The sequence below is a fragment of the Lontra canadensis genome, unplaced genomic scaffold (assembly GCF_010015895.1).
Source record: "Lontra canadensis isolate GAN:19392208 unplaced genomic scaffold, GSC_riverotter_1.0 scaffold70, whole genome shotgun sequence".
In the NCBI taxonomy this organism is placed as follows: Eukaryota; Metazoa; Chordata; class Mammalia; order Carnivora; family Mustelidae; genus Lontra; species Lontra canadensis.
Window position 1 is genome coordinate 4,326,013 of NW_022631064.1, and position 11,736 is coordinate 4,337,748.

Below are 11,736 nucleotides of genomic sequence, written 5' to 3' on the forward strand. Positions count from 1 at the left end.
ATTTCTGAAGCATCTGCTGTTGTATCCTTGGGGGTTTAGCATGGAACTAAATTCTCCTCAGATAGATACATTGGGCCCCATTCTTATCTACATAATAACTATGGAGAAATTTTCCCTTTGGGTTTCAAAGGACGTGAGTTTGGTCTATCAAAGTTGGGGCTATGCAATGAATTCATTACTCACTGAAATAAAAATCAACACAAATATGTCTTTGCCTTAAGAAAAAAAAAACCCACACCACTTAGTTGCTTTACCAACCTCTGGATTCAATTAATTTTTAACATGGAAGTAAAGTTCCCTTTTATTTTTTTCTTCCTTTCAAGCCAGACATTTATTTTTAACAAGAGATGAAATCATCTGAGAACAAAACGGGACATCTGTTACTTTATATCTGTTTATTTTAAGTACTTAAATCTGAGTTTGATTTCACACAATTTTGACATTGTTGCTTCATTAATAATCCTTACGTAATTGCGACCTCAGAGGGTGCCCTGTGATTGCGGCATTCACTTCTCATTAGTGCAGAGTCTGATAGGAAAGCCAGAGTCACCCTGGGATGGGAGAGACTTCCATGTTCAAAGTTGCTCTCAACACTGACCTCAGCAACAGCAGGAAACCACCTCAGAAATCACAAGGAGAAGGCCTCGAATGGGGCCCAACTTCAGTAAGCAATGGCCTATAGTCTGTTGTTAACATTTGCATGGTCCCATTTTTTGGGAGTTGTTGGTTGGACAACCTAGAGGCAGCAGTCATTGCAAGAGAAATGCAAGATTGTGTACACTTGCACACAATTAACACGTACACATGTGTGCACACCAATGTGTTGGAGCAAAGAGACCATCTCACCCATCTTCGAAGGGTAGCACAGGTTGGTGGGACAAGTAGGAGGTGGGTCTAGAGGAATGGGCCAAGAGAGATGTGTGAGAGCTTCAGAGAGAGGCCTCTGTGGCCACAGTGGGCCTGGCTGAAGGAACAGCCTAATACCTGTGGCTGAGGATCAAGGTGTGGGGCTCAGAGATGGGTTGAAATAAGGGCAGTGGAATTTTTAATTGGTTCGTTCATTTATAGACCAAATACTCAATAACTACTATGCAAAGCATTGCATATACATTGGTAAATAGATTGTCCTTCCCCTTCTGAAGGTTACCAGATCCGTGTGCTATGAGAAGGAATGGCCAAGAGGCCTAACTGAGCTCAAGGGGGTCATAGAAGGATACTCAAAGAGGTTAAATGTAGGTTGAGACCTGGAGGATGACAAGGAGTTGAATATGGGGAAGGGAAGGGAGAGGGAACTCAAGCTCATGGAAAGGAAGGAGATCCGCTTATTGGAGGAATGGAAAGGAGGCCAGTGTGGCTAGAGTGCTGTGAGAAAGAGGAGTGAAAAGAGGGAGAAGGGAGAAGGTGGAAAAGAAGATGGGAATCATGCCTGGTCTCACAGGCTGAGGGGAGGTGCTTGGATTTAACTGTATGCATAAGGGAAATGATACATGCATAGTTTTAAGCAGGTGAGTGATACGATGTGGCTTATGTGAGCAGAAAGGGAGAGATTAATTTCATAGGCTGTTGTCATGGTTCAGAAAGGTGGCGATGGAGGAAGTGGGAAAGGGGCAGATTAAGAAAATCTTTAGGGAATGCTGATGGACTGGATATGGGGGGTGACAGGGGAGGAGGAGTCAAGACTCTCCTGAGAGTTCCTGGCTCAAGTATCTGGGTGAACGGAGGTATGAGGTGGGAAATGTGGGCTGGGGCAGGGAACCAGCTTGTTGGGGTAGGGTTGGAATGGGGAATCAACCATTCCATTTGGGACATCTAGCTTTGACATGTCAAGTTGGCAGTGGAGTATTTGAGTCTGAAGTTTTCCTAGGAGAGGTCTGGCTTGGAGGTATAAATATAGAGCTGTTGGCAAGTAGATGGTTTTTAAACCAAGACAATGACTGATGTTAACAAGATTTTGAATAAAAGTGGGTAAGTGTTGTGCTGGCTAGAGGTTCTCCATGGAAGAGGGAAAGGTGCTTATATTTACTTATATTTAATATTTAATATTTTAATATTTAATATTGGGGGAATATTTTAAAGGAAATTATAGACATGATATTTTACCCCTAAGTTTCTTAGTATTCAAAAAAAAAAAAAATCAGGTCCTCTTCCTACTTAAGCACAATCCCAGAAAACAACATTTATGGTCTTCAACTCAGTGCTCTTTTCTCATGCCCAGCACTATCCATTTATATTTTTCTTTAATCCTCACAAGAACTTTTTGAATAAGATGTGATCAGTCCATCCTACCAACGAAGACACTGCAGCTCAGCAATGGTTAGTAAATCACCCAAAACCGGGTATCTAGAAACTTGTGAAGCCAAGACCCAAACCTAAGTATGACAGACTCTAAATCTTTCCCCCCATCCCTCCTTAGCTGCATGCCGATGCCTGGAAACTCATCTTAATGGAAGGCATATGATCCTTCTATCCTTCACTTGGCCTCTATTTCTCAGAGAACTGTCCTCTCTTCTGAGCATTTGATCCCATGATTCCCATTCTTTGCTGACATTGGGGGACTGTGTTCTCCTTTGGCCAGGCTGCAGTGGACTATTCTCTAAAGGCATGGGGGTCCAGGAGGAATCTGGCTACAGCCTGTCAACCCAATTATCATAGATTTGAAAAGCCAACTTTCATTCTGGCCAGCATGCACAGGGTGAGGACTCTGCCAATCCCTTGGAACTTGGCAAACCAGTGGTGGTCGAATGAGGGGCGTAATTGTAGTGACCATTCTGCTTTCTGTGGTCACATCAGTGCCTCATGCTTTCAGGGCTGCTCACCAGAAGAAAGCCTGGGGTTGTGCCCCTGGACACGCTGCCCCCAGCTTCCTGCAAACCATGACCTGGGAAGCTATGGGGTGGGGGCAGTTGACTCAGATACATGCCAGTTCTACTTTCCCCAGGAAGGGTGTGTTCTCGGCCCATTGCTGCCATCATCCTTATTGTAGATGATGCAGAATTTACATGTAGAGAGGCCTCTATCATTCAAAGGAGGTATATGTATTCCAGAGCCATCCTGGTGGCCTCCCAATCACTCCCCAATCCCTAACTCTCCTTTATTTTTATTTATAACATTTATCATCATCTGCTATAAAAGCATTTGTTGAATAATGATTGAAACAATCCTATAGCGTCCTAGACATCTAAATATTAACCTGGTGAGTCCAAAATAGCCCATAACAGACTTTTGTCCACTCTCCTCTACAAAGCTCTGAAATACTTTCTTGTCCCACAAATCTCAGCAACAAAAAGAAGAGAATGATGAAAGAAAAACAGGAAGAAAGAAGGAAGGAAGGAAGGAAGGAAGGAAGGAAGGAAGGAAGGAAGGAAGGGAGGGAAAGGAAGGGAGAGAGGAAACAAGGGGAAAGCAAATACAGAAAACATGGGAACACACTAGAGGGAGCCATGTTCAGAGCAAAATGGAGACCCTGGGCTGGTTTCTAAGACCTCGAGGTGGGGCATGGGAAAGTTGCCTTCCTCCGAAGCCAGAAACCTCAAGGAACTGGAGCTTTCCATCATCAAGTTATTCCAGGCTGGCTTAGAGGTCTGGGGAGGACATTCAGGCGCTCTGAAATACAGCGATAATCAAGAGAAAGAGGGAGTCTTAAATTGAGGATGGAGAGCAATATACTCAGGTTAATGGAAGCACTAGCAATATTAAATGAAATTGCTCTACCACTTCTTCATAAGACGACACTGGGGAGCCTGCTCTTTGCATAAGCAGGGAGGGTCCTGGGATTTAGCGGGAGGGCGGAGGGGTTGGGGAATCAGTCATGCAGCAACCATTACAGTTCATGGGAGCCCAGCTCACAGCCCCTCGGTGCACCTGCTGCATATTTACTCAGGCCCACGCAGGAGCCAGGCAAATTTGGGCAGGATTTCAAGGGAGCCTGGAGCCAGGGGAGCCTGCTTTAGTCCAATTAAATGAAGCAGTATCAGGTGGAAAGTAATTCTGAGTATTCACCATTATAGGGAGTTTTGTGTTTAAGCCCCTCTGTGGACCTTCTTTTAATGAAGAACTAAACTGCGGGGTCTGGAGGTGGGCAGGAGGAACTGCTCCAACTCACAGAGCTGAATCCGGCCCCAAAGAAGGCAGACAAGGGCCTGCAGAGTCTCCTGAGGGCGGCATCTTCCAGGTCCCCTGGCACTCCCTCTCGCACCCTGGGACCCCTCTCTGGGTATGTCATTTCTGCTTGGTAAAGATGCTGCGGAGACTTCACCAGGCCCCGGGGGTCAAAGAACCTGTAAATGAATGATTGCAGGTGGATCCAGCGCCCTGAAATCTTTGGGGGTCTTCTTTCTGCTTCCTGCCTTTCTCTCTTCCTTCCCCTGTGTTGGTCTTCAGAGGCAGCAGAAGCAGAAAGAGTGAAGATGAGCAAATATAGTTACAGAGGATCAAAAGTCTTATGTAAGAGTGTTAGGGAAAAACAAGCGCACTAGGGAAGGTAATAAACAAAAGAGGAGGAGGGTATGGTTCATGAGTTCCGACAGCACAGAGAGGATGTCGCTTTCAAACTGTTGAAGCTACTGATTGGAGAAACCCCACTATCGGTAGATATTTACGGAGAACTCGAAGGAAACCAAACGTTGTGCTCCGTCAAGGGGCCCAGGCCAAGAACAGAGGCTATAGAGAGAAGCACAAAACAGGGCTGGGGCCGTCCAGTGACTCTTGATGGCAGTGCACTGAATATATTTGTCAAGTCGAAGAGACAAAACATAAATATGTGAAATGAAACAACTGGGCCTAATTGGACACCATAAACAACATAGACCCTATTTCAGACCCTAATTCTTCTTTGACCACCACAGTCCTCTGGGTATATTCAAGCATGCTGCCCTGCCTGCCACCCTCATGACTCTCCAGCCCCAGCCACCACACATATTGAGAACAGAACCCGCTACGGACAGGTGCGGTGTCGGTCCGCCTCTGATTTCCAACATGCACCAGTGACTCTAAAACATGCCAGTGATAAAAATTGGTCTTCTTTCTCCCCAACCTCCCTCCCCGCCACCCCAGATTCTTTTGCTGGTCTAAGGCAAAGGATTGAGGCAGTTACTGTTGGGTTTTGATTGTATGTGTATATTGCATGTATAATCTAAAGATGTGCAAACACACTGGCACATTTTCATTGAATAAATGTTGTATTCTATGTGGAAGCTAATTCAGAAATCTTTGGCTACAGAGTCTCCCATACAGGCGGACACACATTCATGTTCCTTTTGGAGGGAATTTTTTTTTTTTAAGATTTTATTTATTTATTTGACAGACGGAGATCACAGGTAGGCAGAGAGGCAGGCAGTGAGAGAGGGAGAAGCAGGCTCCCCGCTGAGCAGAGAGTCCGATGTGGGGATCGATCCCAGGATCCTGGGATCATGACCTGAGCCGAAGGCAGAGGCTTTAACCCACTGAGACACCCAGGTGCCCCTGGAGGGAAATTCTTGCAGATAGGGATCGTTTGAGTTCACGCTGGCTACAGTTGATGTCTTCAGCTCCTGTGATGGAACGTGTAAACCTGCATTTCAACACTAGATGAAAAACACCAGTCCTGATATGAGACTGTACGGATGCAACAAGGACAGGTGGGGTGCACCGACTGTTATTTTATATGACCTCTTAGAGTTTTTGTTTCCAAAATCCAAGACAGAGAGGGGTGCCTGGGTGGCTCATTCCGTTAAGCCTCTGTCTTCGCCTCAGGTCACGATCCCAGGGTCCTCAGTTCAAGTCTCGCTTCAGGCTCTCTGCTCAGCAGGGAGCCTGCTTCTCCCTCTCCCTCTGCTGCTCCCTCTGCTTGTGCTCTCTCTCTCAAATAAATAAATAAGATCTTAAAAAAAAATTCCAAGACAGTGAAACAGGGTGCTGACTGTGAGGTGCCATATTTTTGTTTAATATGTTGTAAATTTTAGTGCATGCCTGAAATATTTTGGTGAGTCTATCTTGTAACACTGAGATTTCCTCCTTTAAAACTGCTAATTTTTAGTTTTAAAACCGAATACCAAATAGAGGTAACTGTTATTGAATACGACAGCTGATTCCTAAAAAGAGATGTCATGGCACAGGGGAGGGGTTGCTAACGAATTTCCCTGCTCTGTATGCCAAATACACCAGGGACAGCACTGCTTTCCAGAGAATCTAGAACCTGTCCTGAAAGAGTTAGGGCCTCACTCATGACCTGGCTGTTTCTTGGGTTAGTAGTTTCCATGTTCTCATACCAAGGCAATTTGGGTCCTTCCCTAATCCCACTCTGTCTCTACTTTTCTTCTTCCTATTCCCAGATATGTTCTACTCTGAACCCCTTTCTAGTTTCCCTTTCTTATATTCTCACCAAAAGAATTTGGGAAAACAGAATTGACTAGCCACCCCCCCCCCCCACCTTTAAGCCTGCTACTTGTTTTACCCTTTTCTGTTTACAGATTTCTGGCTCTGTGTTAGTTCTGTGGTATCTATAAAGGAAGACAACCTAGGAAAGGTGCCCTTGGAAAGAGTACAGATCAGTAGATTTGAAGGAATTGCCCCCCCGCCCCAATTAGAAAACTGATCATGATAATTGCTTAAGAAGTCCACCTATTTAAGGACTGAAAAATATGAATCATGATCAGGGGATTTATCAGAAGTATCAAAAGAAGACATGTGGGACCGATTTCCAAAATAGGGAAGCATTATTTCCCTGGAAGTAATCCAGGGAAAACATACAACTGGGAATTTCAACATTTTGCAAGAAAGTGGAACAAATCTTAGGAGAGAAAGGCTCCATGAACAATACAATAGGACTTCAAGAAGTTAATGTATCATGTTTGTGAAAAACCGAACTTGCCAAATCAATGGTATCTTCTAAAATTTCAGCTTCAGGATTAGCAAATGAGGTAGCTTCTGACCACTTTGCTTTTACCTCCATATTCACGATAGATTTGATTTTAAAACTGGAAAAGGATTTGCAATAATGGGAATTCAAAGTGACTAAATGGACCCACAAGTGGGTGACTTCTGCCTTAGACCTGGACGGGAACTTTCCAGCAAAGTGTCAAGAGGCTCTCTGGCCAGGCTTGTCTCATTGATGTTCTGGAAAGGGAATCAAGCAGCATATCACTGGATGGTATGTATGCTAGAGACTGTGTGCTAGAGACTGGGGGAGATGAGCAGATCCTGCCACCAACACGGGCCACGCTCTGCACACCTAGGTGGCTGAGAATGTGAACTCAACAGGCACTAACATGGGGAGGTAGTAGCTGGGCTGAGGGACCAAGTTCCCTGAGCCCAGCTGGCCCGGTGCCACCCTTTCAGTCACTGACAAAGAGAAGAGCATGTTCAGAAGAGCCTTCCAGGACAGAAGAGGCTGGCATAAAGCTGGAGGTTGTTAAAGCAGAAAAGGCAAACCCTCAGAATAACACACGTGTCTTTTTCATAGGTCTATGCGGCTCATCTGCAGAAGAGGGGCTGTTACGCGTTAAATTGTGTCCCTCTTCCCATTCATATGTTGAAGTCCTAACTGCCCCCCCCCCATTTCTTTAGAATGTGACCTTACTTGGAAATAGTGTTGTGGAGATGTGAGTAGCTAAGACGAGCTGGAGTAGGGTGGGTCCCTCATCCAATACGACCCACCGATGTCCTTAGAACAAGAATTTTGGAGACGGGCACACACATAGGTGGAACTCCCGGGGACCATGGAGGCAGAAATCTATAAGCCAAGGAATGCCAGTGATTTCCAGTGAATCGCTAAAAGCTTAGAGAAAGAAATAGAATGGATTCTCTCTCAACAGCTTCAGAAGGAGCCCACACTCCTGACCCTTTGATTTCAGACTTCCAGGCTCTAGAACTGTGATATATCAGTTTCTATTGTTGATAATACCCTGTTTGTGGCAATGCCAGGAAACTAACAGAGGGACTGAAGTCATTCAGTGACAGACATGACTCTTGCTGGCGAGTGGCTTGGCATGACCGGCAGGCAGACTCAGCATGAAGTGATGGAAGGGAGACCTTTGTAACAATCGAGACTTTGGAAGAGCGGCTGAGCTGCCTTTTTGGGAGGAGTGCACATTCTGGCATTGAGGGTGTTTTAAGCAGAGATTGGTGGACCATCTGCTTGGATTACTGTAGGGCCAATTCCTGCCTTGGGAGCAAGGTGGGCATGGGTCATCTCCAATGTCTCTGCCAATCATAAACTTCTAACTCTAATTCTAAAAGTATTCAATGACAACAGAAAATCAACTTAAGAGTTAAAAGTGGTACTTCTTCTGTTCTGGGAAAGGTCAGATTCTAAAGAATCATAAAATAGAAATAGAACCAGTAAAGGGGCTCCTTGATGGCACAGTCAGCTAGGCATCCAACTCTTGGTTTCAGCCCAGGTCAAGATCTCAGGGTTGTGAGATTGAGCCCCGAGTCTGGCTCCGCTCAACTCAAAGTCTGCTTGAGATTCTCTCTCTCTCTCCCTCTGCCCCTCCTGCTCGTGCTGTCTCTCTTGCTTGCTCTCTCCTAAAATAAATAATAAAAAAAAAACAAAAAAACAAAAAACAGAACTAGTAAAATATAATTCCACACAAGAAAAAGTACAGGTATTAACAATGGAGATATTTCAAGATATTTCCAGTAGGCAGGAGGTACATGAATAATGATGAAGCAGACAATAAAAGGACATATTCAAGTCAAATTAAAGATGTGCTTGTATGTTAGGGCTGAAAACCAAGGTGGTTTAATATGCGCATTACCTGTAGGGGTTAGAAGTATGGAGTTTCAAGTGAGGCAGGTTCCTGGACACTCAGGAGCTCTGTGGCCTTGGTCTATTGCTTAGCTTCTCTGAGCAAGAGTTTCCTCGTCTGCAGAGTAGGACCGTATCACCTGGTTCCCAGTGTCAGAGGGATGACATGAGATAATTAATGAAAAGTGTGGGGTGCCTAGTAAGAATGCAATAAGGGATTGTAACTCTTATCATGAAATTATTGTCCCTAGCACCAAAATAGGAGGCTAATTGCACACACGTACACACACAGAAACAATGATGACAGAAACTGACTTTTTAAAAGATGTACTTATTTTGAGAGAGAGAGAGAGAGAGAATGCATGACTGGGGGGAGGGGCAAAGGGAGAGGGAGAGAATCTCAAGCAGATTCTCCGCTGAGCGTGGAGCCCAATGTGGGGCTCCATTCCACAACAGTGAGATCACAACCAGAGCCAAAATCGAGTGTCAGATGCTTACCCAGGTGCCCCCAGAAATCAAAGTTTTAAAAGAAAAGTCGTCATTATATTTCATGACTTCAATGACCATCTTTCCCAGTCAATGTGAAAGTTTCCCTTACTGATATTAAATTTAAGTTAAATTATTGGGAATCATATTATGCCACCTCATTTCCCATACACTCAGAAGAAGGGCAGAAAGGTGGGCAAGTTTTGTGGGTGACCAGTTCCTTTGAAAACACTGAGTGATGGCCAGGGTTAGAGTCCCTGGTCTGTTGTGTCACCATGGATGTGTGAGAAGGAGCTAGCCTCGCCTACCTCATCATTTGGTGGGGTGACCAGATGGGGCCAGGCTTGGGAAAAGTGTCAGCTAGAGGGCAGTGTCGGCAGAGAGTAGGTCAGCATCGCTCATGCTCCGGGCTTTAGGACGGTGACTGGGGGATGGGGGTGGGCGCGGCTTACTCTGCACCACCCCTGCCCCCCCAGCCCCTCCTCCCACCCCCCTCAAGCGCCTTGATGCCAGGGAAGTGAGGGTCTATTGGTCCTGATAGGGCCAGTCAAAATGAGGAGTGATGCATGAAATTAAGCTAGATGAGGCTTTAAGGAAAGGAAAAAGTTCTGTTCTGCGGGATCTTTTAGATAATGAAGCGCTCATTAAGGACACCGGGAGATACAGCCCCCCACCCCCCGCCCCTACCCGGGAACTGACACTGAACCAGCCCTGCCTGCACAAACTGGAGGGAGTCCGTGCTTCGTCCCTTCCTGGTCTTCACAGCTTCTCCTTCCTCCTTTAACTTCTTTTTCCCAAGGACGTTCCTTGATCTGAATTGCTCCTTCACCAAGGCTCGATTCATTCATTGCCGGGGTTCAGATCGGCCGAGGTGTGTAGTATCCGGTGATAGGACAGCCTTAAGAAAGCGCCCGCTGTCTGTCTCTGTGGCCCGCCCCTGCTGCCTCCCTGTCCACCACCCCCCACCACGTTTGCGGCGGGCCCCGCAGCCGGGCTGACTCTCGAGCCTCGGTGTCAGCCTCCTCATTAGGCATGCTCTGGGGCTGTCTGGTGTCAGAGCTGGCCGATGCATCAGAATGCAGGGCATGCCTCGGGCTCCTGGGAAGCTGCACATTCCGCATGAAATATGAAGGCAGCAGCCAGCCCTGGGGAGACCCGGGGTGAATTCAGTGAAATAGCAGCAAAGGTGGCTGGTGGGGGAGGGGAGGGCATGCAGGGTCCAGGAGAAGATGTGGGCACCCTCATGTATTTTAAAGCGTCCTTTTGGGTGGGGGTGGGGGGGATGCAGGAAGGGGGCACATGGTCTGTGTATCCTCTGGGCTGTTCCCGACATACAGGCCCCAGGTTACACTCTTTCTGCATAAGCTCCCGGTCTCTCCGTGATTATGGTGATGTGCCCTTTTGAGATAGGCAGCCGGCCCCCTCTCCTGCTGTGCTCATCACCGATTCTTGAGTTTCTCTTTTGGGACAACCTGAAATCATAAGAGCAGTCCACGTGGATTTCAGAGCACCTGACAGTAAGAAGCATAATAAAAGTAATGATGGTCCGGCGGGCCCTGGGGATGCTTGTCGCACACCACCTTGGGCCTGCTGAGGTTAAGCGTGCTTAGCAAGTTGTGGCCTCCGGTGGCTGAAAGGCCTGCTAGAAAAGCCTGTCCTCACCTTTCTCCCCAGTCTCCCAGTTTCCAGCCAAGGCTCCCGCTGGGGGTTCTAGGCAGCCATTCTGAGATGAAACCGTTTCTCCCCACCATCAGCACAAATAGCAGGCCATGCCTCTTGGACGCAGTGCCGCATAATGCCCTTGGACATCTCCCTTAGAATGCTTCCCCACCATAGTGAGGTCCGTCTGCGTACAGGTCCCGGCCCTAGTTTTTCCGTGAGGCAGAGACACTGTGCTTTCTTGTTATTGTCTATCTGGGGATAGGCACATAGGAAGTACTCGGTAAACACTGAAGAGGTTTTACTGGGTGACACTTCCCTCCTACCGTATCAGTCATCCGAGTTACCAGGACCTTCAGGAGGCACCCTTCGCGCTCAAGCCGCATCGCTATTTGGAACGTGGGGACCCGTATGCTTGTCTCACATGTAGGAAGCTTCAGCACATATCATTGTATTTGGTGACTTTCTGTTAATTTTGCCAAGGATTTGCCAGGACTCTGTCTTTGTTTGGTTCTTGATGGGTAACAGCAAGAGGCAACGGGATTCTGCTAAAATGCTGGCTTCTCACAAGCCTGTCAGGTCTCCGGGACAGGGCATTGTCTGTCTCACTCCCTGCTGTGTCCCCCGGTGGCTAGAAGAGTGCCAACCACACGCAGAGTAGGTGATCCACGAACATTTTGGCCAACTACCACAAGCATGTATGGCACCTTATCCTCTAGCCAGGGACAGGTTCGGAGCTGAGCCTTCCCTGGTGTTGACTTACAGACACTGAGAGAGTTTCTCTTTCTGCTGGGGTTGCTAAACCAGAAGCAGCAAGTTAGTCATGAAAAGGAGAGAATTCGGCTATCTGACAAAATGAGAGAGGG